Here is a 15700-nt window from a genome sequence, read left to right on the forward strand (position 1 = left end):
GTGTGGGTTCTTGAATAAGGTACACTGAGTAGCTTAATGGATATTATTTTGAAATGTGATTTTGCAAAGGACAGAATGTTCTTCAAGTGGATTTTAATATTAGTATGCTATAAAACGAAGAGACTAACATTAAATCTTAACATAGTAAAGACATTTGTACAAGAGATCAAAAAAAGTCAAAATAAAATTCATTCTTCAGATATCAACCAAATGTAGGTCAATTCCAGCTCTTACTTTCACTTACCTTAAAGTGTTGCTTCTTCCAAAATAGATGCAAATTCACAACACAGTTCTTTTTAAATAAATGGATAACTTTGTGACTCACATTCCTCACTAAACAGCAGAAATTTGATCCAATTTTTCTAGTCAATTTGCTCTTTTTCCCAGTTATCTCTCTTTACCCTTTTCTCTTTCCTAAATTTCTGTAAATCCTCTTTGGGATCCAAGATTACCTCTCGTCCTCAACTGAAGACAATCCAGCTCTTGCTGGTTTGGTTGGTGGGATAACTCCCATTTATTGTTCTCAAACAAGGCCCTTAATGCCTTAACAGCCTAATAAAAATATTCACTTCAGAACTTTTACTGTTGACGATATAGGTTTAAAAGAGCTGGTCTCTCACCAAACACCTCAGACCTACACAAAGCACAATTTTTATTGTATTGCTTGTGCCACAGGACACAGGGAACTTTCCAAAGGAATAAAAAAACAAAAATCTGGAGTGACTATTTTTTTAATTTATTTACTTTGGTGTTACTGGGGTTTGAATTCAGAGTCTCACATTGCCAGGTAGGCCCTCTACTACTTGAACCACTCAATCAGCCCTTTGGGTGGTTTTAATAAGAAGGGGAAAATGAAACTACAGTATCAACCTTGCAATCTACAAACCACATACATAAATTAGATCATAAAGAACTATAGAATATATCCATGTAGCTATGAAAAAGTATTTAAAATTCAGTGAGATTAGGTAGCAGCAATCCATTTCCAAAAAACACTATAAAGTTGGCGAGTCAAATATTTACCAAAAAAAAAAAAAGAACAGATAAATTGTGGATAATGGAATAGCACACTTCAAAGGAAATGAACCAACTACAGTTAACCACAACAATACAAATGTATTTCTCAATGCTAAACAACAACAACAAAAGATCCTCAAGACTGAAAATATTAGAATTCCTTATATTTTGAAAAGTAAACAAGATACACTCCCATATGTGCATTTATATGTGTACAAAATGATAAAGGGAACAAGAAGGTGATTTTTATACAGACAAGATATCAGCGATCTCTGGTAGGAGGGAGGGAGAAATACACGATGGGGAGGGGCATGTGGGGTTTCTACGGTTCTGGGAATATTCTACGTTTTGACTTGGGTAGACGCACACTGTCCACTCCATAATTTTTCTTTAAACCACTTATGTTTGATGCACTACTATGCATATTTACCACATGATAAAAGCAAACAGCCACAGAAAGACCCATACTCCCACCAATGAGGATAATTGTATACTTATCTAGCCACCTTCTATAGTAAACAGTGTATCAACGCTGCCTCTCAAAAAACAAAGCAACAACAAAACCCCCTCAATAACTGGAGAAAATTCTAAAGTGGTTCGTACTACAATTAAGAATATACATTCATCCAGACACCATTTGAGGGGAGAAAATGTAATCTACAGGGTGGGAAGAGATATTTATAATAGTGCCCAGAAAAGTAGTGTCTATGCTAAGTGCTCAGTTGGTGTAACTACCTCATTTCAGATGCCAGGTACCATTTCTATCTATCTGTAAAAGTGGCTTTATTATCCTTTCATCTTATTTTATAAAATAATACATAGTCTTTATTTATTGTGGGAAATGCAGTTAAGAAAATATTTAAAGTAGTTATTCTTTAATTCTCAGTACAAATTGCCTTATTATAACCATCCCATACCAAGTCCATTAGTGTGATTTGGTTGCCAGTAAGGAAAATAGATTCTGATTTAATTCAATAATAAAAAGCATTTGTTAGAAGGTGGTAGAGAGCTTGCACAATTCAAGCAGAATGTGTAGACCTCAGAATGCACAGGTGGTCTTCAGACACCAGCAATGGAAATTATGGGCAATCTCACTAGGACTCTTGAACAGTTTGTTTCATCTTTAAAAGTCTTAATCTCTGGAAAGGTAATTATTATCTGTCACAGAGCCCTGTGTTAGGCAATCCCACCAATATTGTGCAGAATGTGATGGGGCAGCCCCCGGTCCAAAGGAATATATGTGAATTTGGAGGGGGGGAGGGGAAGGGAAAGGTATTCCACCATAGAAATGAGAGTGAAATGACAGACAGCACAAAACAATAAGGTCATCCTCTATATATTGTTCTGGGGCAGTGTTTTAACTTAATCTCTTAGAATTACTTTTAGTTTTATATTGAATGATGAACTGTATCAAAAGAGGGCAAAAATCATAAGTCTATAGGCTGATGAATTATTTCTGTGTAACTATCAATAACATCAAGAAATGAAGTAGCACTCCAGAAACCCCACCCATTCTTCCTACTTTCCGGAGTTACCTACTTCTTCCTTGCCAAAGATAACCACCACCCTGATGCCCAACATGGCAAATTCTTTTCCCTATTTTTGAGTTTTATAAAAGTGGAATCATACTCAATGGATTCTTTTGATCAGAATATTTGTGAGACTCATCCAAGTTGCTGTGTTTAGCAGTTGTCTATTTGTGCTTATGTGATGTTAGTCTTTCCACTGAATAACTACATCAATGTTTATTCTTTTTTGCTGTTGATGGAAATGAAACTGCTTCTACTTTTGGGCTAATATAAAGAGTACACTTATGAACTCCTTATGCCTTTCTTTTGGTAAACACATTTGCAGATTTCCAACTTAAGTAAATAATTGCCAAATAGTTTCCCAACATGGTTTTACTAATTTACGTTCCCTTTCACCACTGTACAAAAGTTCTAGCTCCTCTACAGTCTTACCAATGTTTGTGATCATTAGCCATTATGGTGGTATCATTTTGTGATTTTTAAATTACGTTTGAGGCTTTAAATCACACTTCCATGGTGACTAATGGGAGTATTTTCCCATGATTGCAATGATTCTTTAGGAGATCCTCTTTTGTGAAGTACCTGTTTGTATCTTTTGCAAAGGTAAAATGATGTCTGTTTTTATTATCGATTTTGAAGAGTTCTCTGTATATTCTAGATAAGATTCATTTGTCAACTAAATTTATCCAAAGTGCCTCTTCCCAGTCTGTAACTTATATTTTCATTCCCTTGTGATGTTTTGTAATAAGCAGAAGTTCCTAATATTAATGTTATATCATTTGTTTATTTGGTTTTTGGTGGTACTGGGGTTTGAACTCAGGCGCCTTGCACTTGCTAAGCAGGTGATCTACCATTAGAGTCATACCTTCAGTCCTTTTTTTTTCAGCACTGGGGTTTGAACTCAGGCCCTCATACTTGCTAGGCAGGTGCTCTACCACTTGAGCCACTCCACCAGGCCCAGCCCTCGTTGCTCAGTCTTTTATTATATTGCTATTGGTTTAACTTAAGTTCTTAAATGCCTTTTCTTCTTTGTTTACTTCTCAAAGATTTTGGTTTTCTCATATTTAAATCTATACTACATTTGGAATTGATATAAAAATAAGGTATAATTTATATTACAGCAAAATACAGCAAATGTAGTACATAAAATATTCACTTTTGTGATTTTTGATGAAAACACACAATTATGTAACTCCTGCCGTGCCTGAGATCTGGAACATCTATATCATCCCCCAAAACATAGGCTTGTCTTGAAGTCATTCCCAGGCCCAAATAACCACTGATTTTCTTACAGTCTTCATAATTTTACTTACCTAGAATGTCATATGAATGAAATGAAATAGTCTTTTCATTTAGCTTAATGCAATTGAGATTAACATATGTTGCTGTGTGTATCAATAGTTAGTTGTTCTTACTATTTATTTATTATTTTGTGGTGCTTGAGAGTCAAACCATGGCCTTATGCACCTAGGCAAGTGTTCTACCACTGAGTTATATCCAAAACCCCTAGTAATTTTTAAAACATCTATCAGCTGAATATTTTTATTTATTTATTTATTGACATCACTGGAGTTTGAACTCAGGGCTCATACTTACTAGACAGGTACTCTACCACTTAAGTTACACTTCAAACCAACTTTATTCTTTTTAAAAAAAAATATTACTGGATAGTATTCCATTTTATGGATGCATCAGAGCTTGCTGATTCATTCACCAGTTGAATTATACTGGGGTTGTTTCCAATTTGGGACAAGTATCAATAAAGTCACTATAAACATTCATACACACACATATATATATATACACACACACACACACACACACATATATATATATATATATATATATATATATATATATATATATAAAATTCGAGCTTTACTTATGGTAAGTTTTTAAACTTTACAAGAAATCCCTAAATTCTTTCCCAAAATGGCCATACTACTTTACATTTCCACCTGCAACATACGAATGTTCCATTTTTCCACATCCTCACCGGTAGTTTGCGTTATCAGTTTAAAATTTTTTAGCTGTTCTAGTAGGCGTGCAGTGGTACCTCATAGTTTTAATTTACATTTCCCTAATGACTGATGATGCTAACATCTTTCTGTGTTATCATATGTATGTCTTTGGTGAAGTATATGTTAGGTTCCTAGTTTTGCTGTAATAAATTACCACAAAGATAGCGGCTTAAATAACATAACTGTGTTATCTCACGGTTTGGCGGTCAGAAGTCCTAATGCAAGAAGTTGGAAGAAATGTGTTCTTCTGAAGATTCCACTGGAAATCCATTTCCTTATGTTTTCTAGATACTAGAGTCGATCATTCTTTGGTTCATGGCCCCTCTCTGTCTTCAAAGTCAGCAGTGTATCAAGTTCCAATCTCTCTCTGATTCCATTATCACATTGCCTTTTCCTGACCCTCCTCATCCTGCCTTCCTTCAAATAAAATCGCACATGACTCTATTAGTCCTGCTGGATAATCCATGGTAATCTCCTCATCTCAAGAACTTTAGTCTTATTTGCAAAGTTCCCTTGTCATATTAGGTAACATATCTGTTAGTTACAGAGTTAAAATGTGGATGTCTTTGGAGCCTACCACAAAGTGTTCAATTCTATTATTATTATTATTATTATTGTTAAGCTTTGAGAGTTCATATTTTCCAGATACACTGAAGAAATGTGATCTACAAATATTTCCTTTTAATCAATGCCTCCTATTTTCATTTTTAAAAAAATTTATTTTATTCATATGTGCATACAATGTTTGGGTCATTTCTCCACCCTTACCCCCTGTTCCCTCCCTCTCCCACTCTACCCCCTCGTTACCTGGCAGAAACTATTTTGCCCTTATCTCTAATTTTGTTGAAAAGAGAGTATAAGCAATAATAGGAAGGAACAAGGGTTTTTGCTGGTTGAGATAAGGATAGCTATATAGGGAGTAGACTCGCATTGATTTCCTGTGCGTGTGTGTTACCTTCTAGGTTAATTCTTCTTGATCTAACCTTTTCTCTAGTTCCTGGTCCCCTTCTCCTGTTGGCCTCAGTTGCTTTAAAGTATCTGCTTTAGTTTCTCTGCATTTAGGACAACAAATGCTATCTAGTTTTTTAGGTGTCTTACCTATCCTCACCCCTCCCTTGTGTGCTCTCGCTTTTATCATGTGCTCAAAGTCCAATCCCATTGTTGTGTTTGCCTTTGATCTAATGTCCACATATGAGGGAGAGCATATGATTTTTGGTCTTTTGGGCCAGGCTAACCTCACTCCAATTCCATCCATTTACCAGCGAATGATAACATTTCGTTCTTCTTCATGGCTGCATAAAATTCCATTGTGTGTAGATACCACATTTTCTTAATCCATTCGTCAGTGGTGGGGCATCTTGGCTGTTTCCATAACTTGGCTATTGTGAATAGTGCTGCAATAAACATGGGTGTGCAGGTGCCTCTGGTATTGCTGGATCATATGGTAGATCAATGTTTAGCTTTTTAAGTAGCCTCCACATTTTATTCCAGAGTGGTTGTACTAGTTTACATTCCCACCAACAGTGTAAGAGGGTTCCTTTTTCCCTGCATCCTCACCAACACCTGTTGTTGGTGGTGTTGCTAATGATGGCTATTCTAACAGGGGTGAGGTGGAATCTTAGTGTGGTTTTAATTTGCATTTCCTTTATTGCTAGAAGTGGTGAGCACTTTTTCATGTGTTTTTTGGCCACTTGAATTTCTTCTTTTGAGAAAGTTCTGTTTAGTTCATTTGCCCAATTCTTTATTGGTTAATTAATTTTGGGAGACTTTAGTTTTTTAAGTTCCCTATATATTCTGGTTATCAGTTCTTTGTCTGATGTGTAGCTGGCAAATATTTTCTCCCACTCTGTGGGTGGTCTCTTTAGTTTAGAGACCATTTCTTTTGATGAGCAGAAGCTTTTTAGTTTTATGAAGTCCCATTTATCTATGCTATCTCTTAGTTGCTGTGCTGCCGGGGTTCCATTGGGAAAGTTCTTGCCTATACCTATTAATTCCAGAGTATTTCCTACTCTTTCCTGTACCAACTTTAGAGTTTGTGGTCTGATATTAAGATCCTTGATTCATTTTGAGTTAATATTGATATAGGGTGGTATACATGGATCTAGTTTCAGTTTTTTGCAGACTGCTAACCAGTTTTCCCAGCCGTTTTTGTTGAAAAGGCTGTCTTTTCTCCATCAGATATTTTTAGTGCCTTTGTCAAAGACAAGTTGGTTATAGTTGTGTGGCTTCATATCTGGGTCCTCTATTCTGTTCCACTGGTCTTCATGTATGTTTTTGTGCCAGTACCATGCTGTTTTTATTGTTATTGCTTTGTAATATAGTTTGAAGTTGGGTATTGTGATATCTCCAGCATTGTTCTTTTGACTAAGTATTGCCTTGGCTATTCGTAGCTTCTTGTGTTTCCATATAAATTTAATGGTAGATTTTTCAATCTCTTTAATGAATGTCATTGGAATTTTGATGGGAATTGCATTAAATATGTAGATTACTTTTGGGAGTATAGACATTTTTACTATGTTGATTCTACCAATCCATGAGCATGTGAGATCTCTCCACTTTTTATAGTCTTCCTCAATCTCTTTCTTCAGAAGTTTATAGTTTTCCTTATAGAGGTCATTCACATCCTTTAAGTTTATACCTAGATATTTGATTTTGTTTGAGGCTATTGTAAATGGAATTGTTTTCATATATTCTTTCTCAGTTTGTTCATTATTAGTGTATAGAAATGCTAATGATTTTTCTATGTTGATTTTCTATCCTGCTACCTTGCTATAGCTATTGATGGTGTCTAGGAGCTTTTGAGTAGAGTTTTTTGGGTCTTTAAAGTATAGGATCATATCATCTGCAAATAAGGATATTTTGACAGTTTCTTTACCTATTTGTGTTCCTTTTATTCCTTCTTCTTGCCTAATTGCTCTGACTAGGAATTCCAGTACTATGTTGAATAGGAGTGGAGATAGTGGGCACCCTTGTCTAGTTCCTGATTTTAGAGGGAATGGTTTCAGTTTTTCTCCATTAAGTATAATGCTGGCTGTAGGTTTGTCATATTTAGCTTTTATAATGTTGAGATACTTTCCTTCTATTCCTAGTTTTCTTAGAGCTTTTATCATGAAATGGTGTTGGATCTTATCAAAGGCTTTTTCTACATCTATTGAGATGATCAAGTGGTTTTTGTCTTTGCTTCTGTTAATGTGCTTTATTATGTTTATTGATTTTCTTATGTTGAACCACCCCTGCATTCCTGGGATGAAGCCTACTTGGTCATGGTGAATGATCTTTTTGGTGTGTTGTTGAATTTGCTTTGCCATTATTTTGTTGAGGATTTTTGCTTTAATGTTTATTAAGGAGATTGGCCTATAGTTCTCCTTTTTGGAGGTATCTTTGCCTGGTTTTGGGATAAGTGTCTTTCTGTTTGTTTTGGGATTTGCTTGTTCTTGTTTTTCTAGGAGTTTGAGATGTATCATTAGGTCATTAATTTGGGATCTTTCAGTCTTTTTAATATATGCACTCATGGCTATAAACTTTCCTCTCAGGACTGCCTTTGCTGTGTCCCATAGGTTCCAGTAGGTTGTGTTTTCATTTTCATTGACTTCCAGGAACTTTTTAATTTCCTCTTTTATTTCATCAATGACCCATTGTTCATTAAGCAAAGAGTTATTCAGTTTCCAGCTATTTGCATGTTTTTTGTCTTTACTTTTGTTGTTGAGTTCTAGTTTTATTGCATTGTGATCAGATAGAATGCATGGTATAATTTCTATTTTCTTATAGTTGCTGAGGCTTTCTTTGTGCCCTAGGATATGATCTATTTTGGAGAACATTCCTTGGGTTGCTGAGAAGAATGTATATTGTGTAGAAGTTGGATGAAATGTTCTGTATACATCAAGTAGGTCCATTTGATCTATTGTATACCTTAGATCTAGAATTTCTTTTTTTTATTTTATTATTCATATGTGCATACAAGGCTTGGGTCATTTCTCCCCCCTGCCCAAGGGTTTCTTTATTTTTTTTTTTCATTTTTCTTTTATTGTTCATATGTGCATACAAGGCTTGGTTCATTTCTCCCCCCTGCCTCCACCCCCTCCCAAGGGTTTCTTTATTGGTTTTTTGTTTGGATGACCTATCTATTGATGATAGTGGGGTGTTAAAGTCTCCCATGACCACTGTGTTTGTGTTAATATATGGTTTTAGGTCCTTCAGGGTATGTTTGATGAAATTGGGTGCGTTGACATTGGGTGCATATAGGTTGATAATTTTTATTTCTTTTTGGTCTATTTCCCCTTTTGTTAGTATGGAATGTCCTTCTTTATCTCGTTTGATCAATGTAGGTTTGAAGTCTACTTTGTCAGAAATAAGTATTGCTTCTCCTGCCTGTTTTTAGGGGCCATTGGCTTGGTAAATCTTCTCAGCCTTTCATCCTAAGCCTATGCTTATTCTGTTGGTGAGATGGGTCTCCTGTAAGCAACAAATTATTGGATCTTCCTTTTTAATCCAGTTTGTCAAACGGTGCCTTTTGATGAGGGAATTAAGTCCATTAACGTTAAGTGTTAGTACTGATAGGTATGCGGTGATTCCTGTCATTTAGTTGTCTTAGCTGTTTGAAGGTTTGATTGTGTGTAACTAAGTTGAGGTTATTCTCTACTTTCTTGCTTTTTCTTTTCCTGTAGTTTGGTGCTGCCTGACCTTTCATGGTTATGCTGATTTTCACTTTCTATGTGCAGAATCCCTTGAAGAATCTTTTGTAGTGGTGGCTTTGTGGTCACATATTGTTTTAGTTTCTGCTTATCATGGAAGACTTTTATTGCTCCATCTGTTTTGAATGATAGTTTTGCAGGGTAGAGTTTCCTAGGGTTGAAATAATTTTCATTCAGTGCCTGGAAAATCTCACCCCAAGCTCTTCTTGCTTTTAATGTTCCTGTTGAGAAGTCTGCTGTGATTCTGATGGGTTTACCTTTGTATGTTATTTGTTTTTTCTCTCTTACAGTCTTCAATATTCTTTCACAGGTCTCTGTATTTGTTGTTTTAATGATAATATGCCATGGGGCAGTTCTATCTTGGTCTGGTCTCTTTGGTGTTCTGGAGGTCTCTTGCATCTGTATGGGAATAGATTACTCTAGATTTGGAAAATTTTCTGTTATTATTTTGTTGAATATATTATGCATTCCCTGTGCTTGTACCTCTTCTCCTTCTTCAATGCCCATGATTCTCAGATTTGGTCTTTTGATGGAGTTGGTGATTTCTTGCATTTTCTTTTCACAGGTCTTGAGTTGTTTAACTAATAGTTCTTCGGTTTTTCCTTTAGTTACCATTTCATCTTCAAGTTCTGAGATTCTGTCTTCTGTTTGTTCTATTCTGCTGGATTGGCCTTCCGTTTTGTTTTGCAGTTCTGTTTCATTCTTTTTTCTGAGGTTTTCCATATCCTGGCTGTTTTCCTCTTTAATGTTGTCTATTTTTGTCCTGAGTTCATTTATTTGTTTATTCATCATATTCTCTGTTTCACTTTAGTGTTTATACAGTGCTTCTATGGTTTCCTTTATTTCTTCTTTTGTTTTTTCAAAGTCTCTATTTTTGTTGTCTTGGAATTTCTTGAGTGTCTCCTCTACGTTTTGGTTGACCCTATCCAGTATCATCTCTATAAAATTCTCATTGATTACCTGTAGTATTTCTTCTTTTAGATTATTCTTGTGAGCTTCACTGTGTTCTTTGGCATAGTTTATCTTCATTTTGTTGGAGTCTGGATCTGAGTATCTGTTTTCTTCATTTCCCTCTGGTTGTTGTACTTATTTTTTGCTGTGGGGAAACTGGTTTCCCTGTTTTTTCTGTCTTCCCATCATTGCCCTTGGTGTTGGTATTGTCCCTGTACTGTGTGCAATTAAGTATTTTCTAGCTTTTAATAATAACAATTGTGATATTTAGAATGGAAGGGTAAGAGGAGAGGGAAAGCAAAGAAGTTAAAGAAAAAGGGAAAAAGAAATAAACAAAGAAGTAAAACAAAACAAAACAAACAATCAAAAAGTTTCAAAGATATAAACAGGGAGAGATAGTGAACAGTTCTGAACAGGCATTTGAGAGACAGAGAGAGGATTGAAAAAAATAAAAAAAATCTCCAAGTTCAAATGCAATAAAGTTTCAGTCTTAATAATTTTGGTGTTAGTCCCTCAGCCTCCAATCCTGGTGATGGTGTCTCAGAAGTAGTTCTGTCATTGTCTCATCAAAGGGGAAAAAAACCAAAAAAACAAGACAAAACAAAACAAAACAAACCCACCACAAAGTGTCCCAAGCTCAAATGCAATACAGTTTCAGTAAGTTTTTCAGCATGCAGGTGTAGTTCAGTTGTTGTCTCATCAAAGGAAGAGAGAAAAAAAAAAAAGAGTCTGGAGACAGTTCTGTGAATGGGTATCTAGGCTGCAGCTCATCTGCCTGCTGCTGTCAGCCTGCTGTTGCTGGAGGCTTTATTTATGCAAATCTCAGGGGTGAACTTAGCACTCACCTGGCCCCTCAGGCTTTGTTTACTGAGAGTTCCCCTGGGCTGGACCACCACTGCTACAAGCTTTCCCCTTTCCAAGCACACTGGGCGAGGTGACACTGCTCCCATTTTCTCAGGCCGGTGTGTTTATTTACAGTTAACATGGGAAGTGGGCCTTCCCTGTTCTCCTGTGGAGTTTTCCTCCCACTGCACTTTTACAAGCTTTCCTGCTTCTGGTTGCTGGGCGTGTGCCACCGCTCCTGCCTTCTCCAGCCTGCGTGTCTATTTACAGTTCCATGAGGGATTCCCCTCCCCCCCCCTTCAGCGCTCAGGGTGCCCCGCCCTCTTTGCTACGTGTCTTTTTTGTTGTTATTGCTTATTATTCAGGTTTTTTTTCTTTTTTCCCTGGGTGGGGGTCAGTCTGTCCAGGGGGCTATGCTGATTTGGCCCAGGGTTGTCTGTGGGAGTACCATGTGCCACTTAGCTCACCTTGTGGTCCACGTCTTCCCAAACCATCTGGGCGCTGGCATCTGGCAGCGGCCTGGGGGCCCTCTTGGTTTCTCTGTTTAACGTGAAGTGGAGATGTTCTGCATGGGCTGGAGGTGTGGAGGAGTCAAAGTTTTGCCTCTTCTCAGTGGTTTTTCCTATAAGGTGTATCTCCAGCGTCTCTCCAAGATTTTACTTTAGGAAGCATGCTTTCTGTTTCCTCCCTGTAGCTGCCATCTTGGGATGGTCCCTATTTTCATTTTTATAGTGTTTTTTGAAGTACAGAAGTTGTTCATTTTAAAGGAAGTCAATTTATTGATTTATTTTCCTTATTGATCATGAATTTGCTATCCTAGTTAAGAAACATTTGCCTAACTTACAATTTTTTTTTTTTACTGGTTTGCTTCTGTAAGTTTTCAACTTTTAGTTTTACATCTAGAGCTCTTTCCATTTTGAACTAATATTTGTATAAGGTGTGATGCATGGGTCTTTTCCACCACTCTGAATCTCAAGTAAATAGTGCAAAGACTTAAAAATAGTTAGGTCTGTTAGAAATGAACCAATGTGGGTTGCACTATACATGTGCATGGAAACAGTGCTAGGAATCTCTCTGTATAGCTATCTTTATCTCAAACTAGCAAAACCAATATGTCTTTCTTATTATCTCCTGTGCTTTCTCTTCAATATAATAGGAGAAGAAGAGAGCAGAACAGGTTCTTCCCAGAAGTGGGGGGGTGTGGGGGGAGGTGGCCCAAACAAGGTATACACATGTGAGTAAAATAAAAGAAGAAAACACAATAAAATAGCTAAATATAGTTAGAATTCATCAGTCACAGCAGTGGTCAGGGGTGGGTGTCCTTTAGCACCAGCAACCTACTGGCCATAGTGTTCATTTCGGGGTATCTTTAATTCCTGTCTTCAAGTATGTCAAGGTATGATTTTGCGACTTATGATAAAAAAATAGGTATTTTTGTCTTTATCCCCTGTTCCTGGCATGGAGCTCTCAAGATCTTTAGAGTTCTACAGTGCTAAGCATGTCTGACCTAGCGCTCCTAACTCCCCTGGGACTTCTTGGATAGTAGGACCATCTTTTGTTCTAGTGTGGAGACTCTTGGTGCACTCCTGAATGAGATCTGGTCACCAGAAAGATCAAGCCAAGATCAGAAGCTTGTAATGTTCAGTCCTACACCTCATCATCCAGGATGGAGAGAGGGGGTAGAGATTGAGTTAATAACTTATCATGCCTACGTGATGATGTTGCCATAAAAGTCTTTGAACTCTGGGGTTTGTAGAGCTTCTGGGTTGCTGAACATGGGGAGGTCCCTGGAGGACATGGTGCATGGAGAGGGTATTGCTCGGTGCAGTCCTCACCCTAAGCATCTCTCCCATCTGGCTGCTCATCTGCTTCCCTTCTTAAACACTAGATAGCAAACTAGTACATTTAAGTGCTTTCCCAGGTTTTGTGAGCTGTCCTAGCAAATTAATGGAACACAAGAAATGGGTCACAGAAAGCTCCAATTTGTGGGCAAGTTGAACAGAAGTTGTGGGTAATCAGAACTTCAAATGGCATCTGTAGGGAGGAACAGTCTTGTGCGACCGGCCCTTAACCTGACTTAAATGCCAGGTAGCTAGTGTGAGAATTGAATTGGATTAAAAGACACTAGACAGTTTCCACTGGAGAATCACTTGCTATACAGGGGACAACCCTCCCCCCAACTCCCACATTTTGGCTACCAGAGGTAAAGCGTGCTGTATTGATTGTGTAAAAGAACAAAAAGGGCTTTGTTTTTCTGGCACATGAGGCAACTTCAGTGAAGGTAAACATTTTATTTTTGCTTTAGAAACCATTTAAAGTTTTTTCTAAACAAGATCCTGAAATAATAAAAGCAAGTATTCTTTTTTGAAGCCATACAAGATGATATATAGGCTTTTCTCTACCACCTTAATTTTTTTTTTTTAACAAAGGATTTCTTATAGACTCTGACCAAGAGTGTGACTGACTTGACATTGCTCTGCTTATTTGGGGATTAAGTGAGGAAACCTATGCTGAGCAACTTCATCTTTACTTATCCTAAAATATTGCTTTCATGACCCATCACTTAATGCAACTCTCTTTACAGATTTCCACAATGGAAAGAGAGTTTCCCCTTACTATTATTTTCTAATAGCATGCTCTCACTTGATGAAAATTTGGGAGAGGAGAGGAACTATTGGACCTTTAAATGCCTATGATTCCTTTCTATGATTGCCTCTGCCTTTGTTAGAGTGTGTTACAATGAGTCACAGTTGGTGACATAAAGGCTTGCATGGATAGTTTTTGAATGAGCTCTTGAATACTTAGCATCAGACAGGAGAAAACATGGGCCTTGGCACCAGGTAGGTATGGGTTTAAATCCCAGCTTTGATACTTGCTAGATGTTAGAGAGGTTCTTGAGCTCTTCTTGTCTCAGTTTACTCTTCTGCAAAGTGGACATAATGATATTTTCCTTGAGTGTACAGACTCTATAAACTGAGCTCTACAGATGAGGACATGGAGGTCAGTGGGAGACAGGGTTTGCATTCTCACCAGCATCTGCTGAAGAGAGCCTGGGTCAGATCCTGAGGAATGAAGAAGATTTCCCTGACTTTTGCTTTTCACCTGCATTTTTGTAGCTGTGACAAAGTATAAACCCCTCCCTGCCTGCCTGCCTGCCTGCATGCATGCCTTTGCTGTTACCATGGTGATCCAGGTTCATTTTAGAAGGAGTTTGTGACAGGACAGATTGTTTTTGAGATTTGTGAAATCTTACTCTCTAAAAATAAGGACCAAGCAGTCACGGTGACAGTGATAATGAGGTGTTGGGTAGAGTTTCTGCCACCTCTCAGCCACTCACTAGTGGAGAACCCTTGTCAGCCTGGCATGTTGTTCAGTTCTGGGTCTGTAGGTTTATTAGGGGTAGAGGGCAGTTATGGAACTATAAGTCATGACAGTTAAAGATTGCCATTAGATTTGCACTTTCCTTCCTCAGTTTCTTTTATACTACATGTCCTCAGGTTCCACCCCTTTCTACCTTCAAACCTCTGCTCTCAAGTCATTCATTCTTAACAAGCTGACACAGATGTCATTTAATAAGTATTAAACATAGAGATTCTTATACTCATATTTAAGAAAACTTTTTATTATGGGAGCATGCAAAGGTACCCTGTATTCATTACTTAACTTCAATAATTATCAATTCATGGCCAACATATATCCCTATTCAGCTACCTTGCCTATATTTTTTAAGCAAAATCCCCAAATTATATTACTTTCTCCATAAATGTTTCAATAGAAACTGTAAAAGATAAAGGGTGTGTGTGTGTGAGTGTGTGTGTGTGTGTGTGTGTGTGTGTGTATGCCCACATGACCACAATACCATTTCAATTGACCTTGGAGATACACTTTATCACTCTTGAAAAACTTACAAAAAAGAAAAGTGTTGCTTCATTCCATGAGGGTTGAACTGCTGAAAGAATTTCCTTCCTAGGGGATGAATTCAACTATGATATATTATAAGAACTTTTGTAAATGTATGCCCCAGTATAACAATAATAAAAAAATAAAAAATTTCCCTCTTGTAATAAACAAGTAGAAAAATCAAACAACATACACATAACAACTGTATTCACACAGCAGACAGCAGGCAGTGTAGGACTGTGAAATCTGTGAGATGGAGAATTGCCTACTCCTCATGGTATGTTCCAAGCCATAGGGCAGGAAGCAGAACTGAAACAGCCTGGCCAACTCACTGAATTGAGAAGGCAGAGATCAGAGTTAGGGGAGCATGGCTAGAATTTGCGGGTCAGATATCAGTGCACAGGCAGTTGAGAGGTTGTTGCTTGTTTCACGTGTTAGTCTATGGGCTCTACTTCTAAGGGTGCTAAACAGCCTTGTTGCCTGACTCTACTTTTACTTCGGACTGCACTTTGCTCTTTTTCACTTAATAATATACTCATTGATCCATGATCATGTTCCTAATAATTGTCAGGTCCTGTTTTGGATGCTGAGAACGCAGCCTACCTTATGATCACCCAGTAGGAGTTTCAGGTTTCAGACTGGTAGTCCAACGAGTAAGGCATAGTGGGAGCAAGACTAACACTACATTTACTCTGTGGATGAAAATGGGTTGGTGAAAGCAGTAGAAACATATTTGGTTTCATCTGTG

The sequence above is a fragment of the Castor canadensis genome, chromosome 12, assembly GCF_047511655.1.
Source record: "Castor canadensis chromosome 12, mCasCan1.hap1v2, whole genome shotgun sequence".
Lineage (NCBI taxonomy): Eukaryota > Metazoa > Chordata > Mammalia > Rodentia > Castoridae > Castor > Castor canadensis.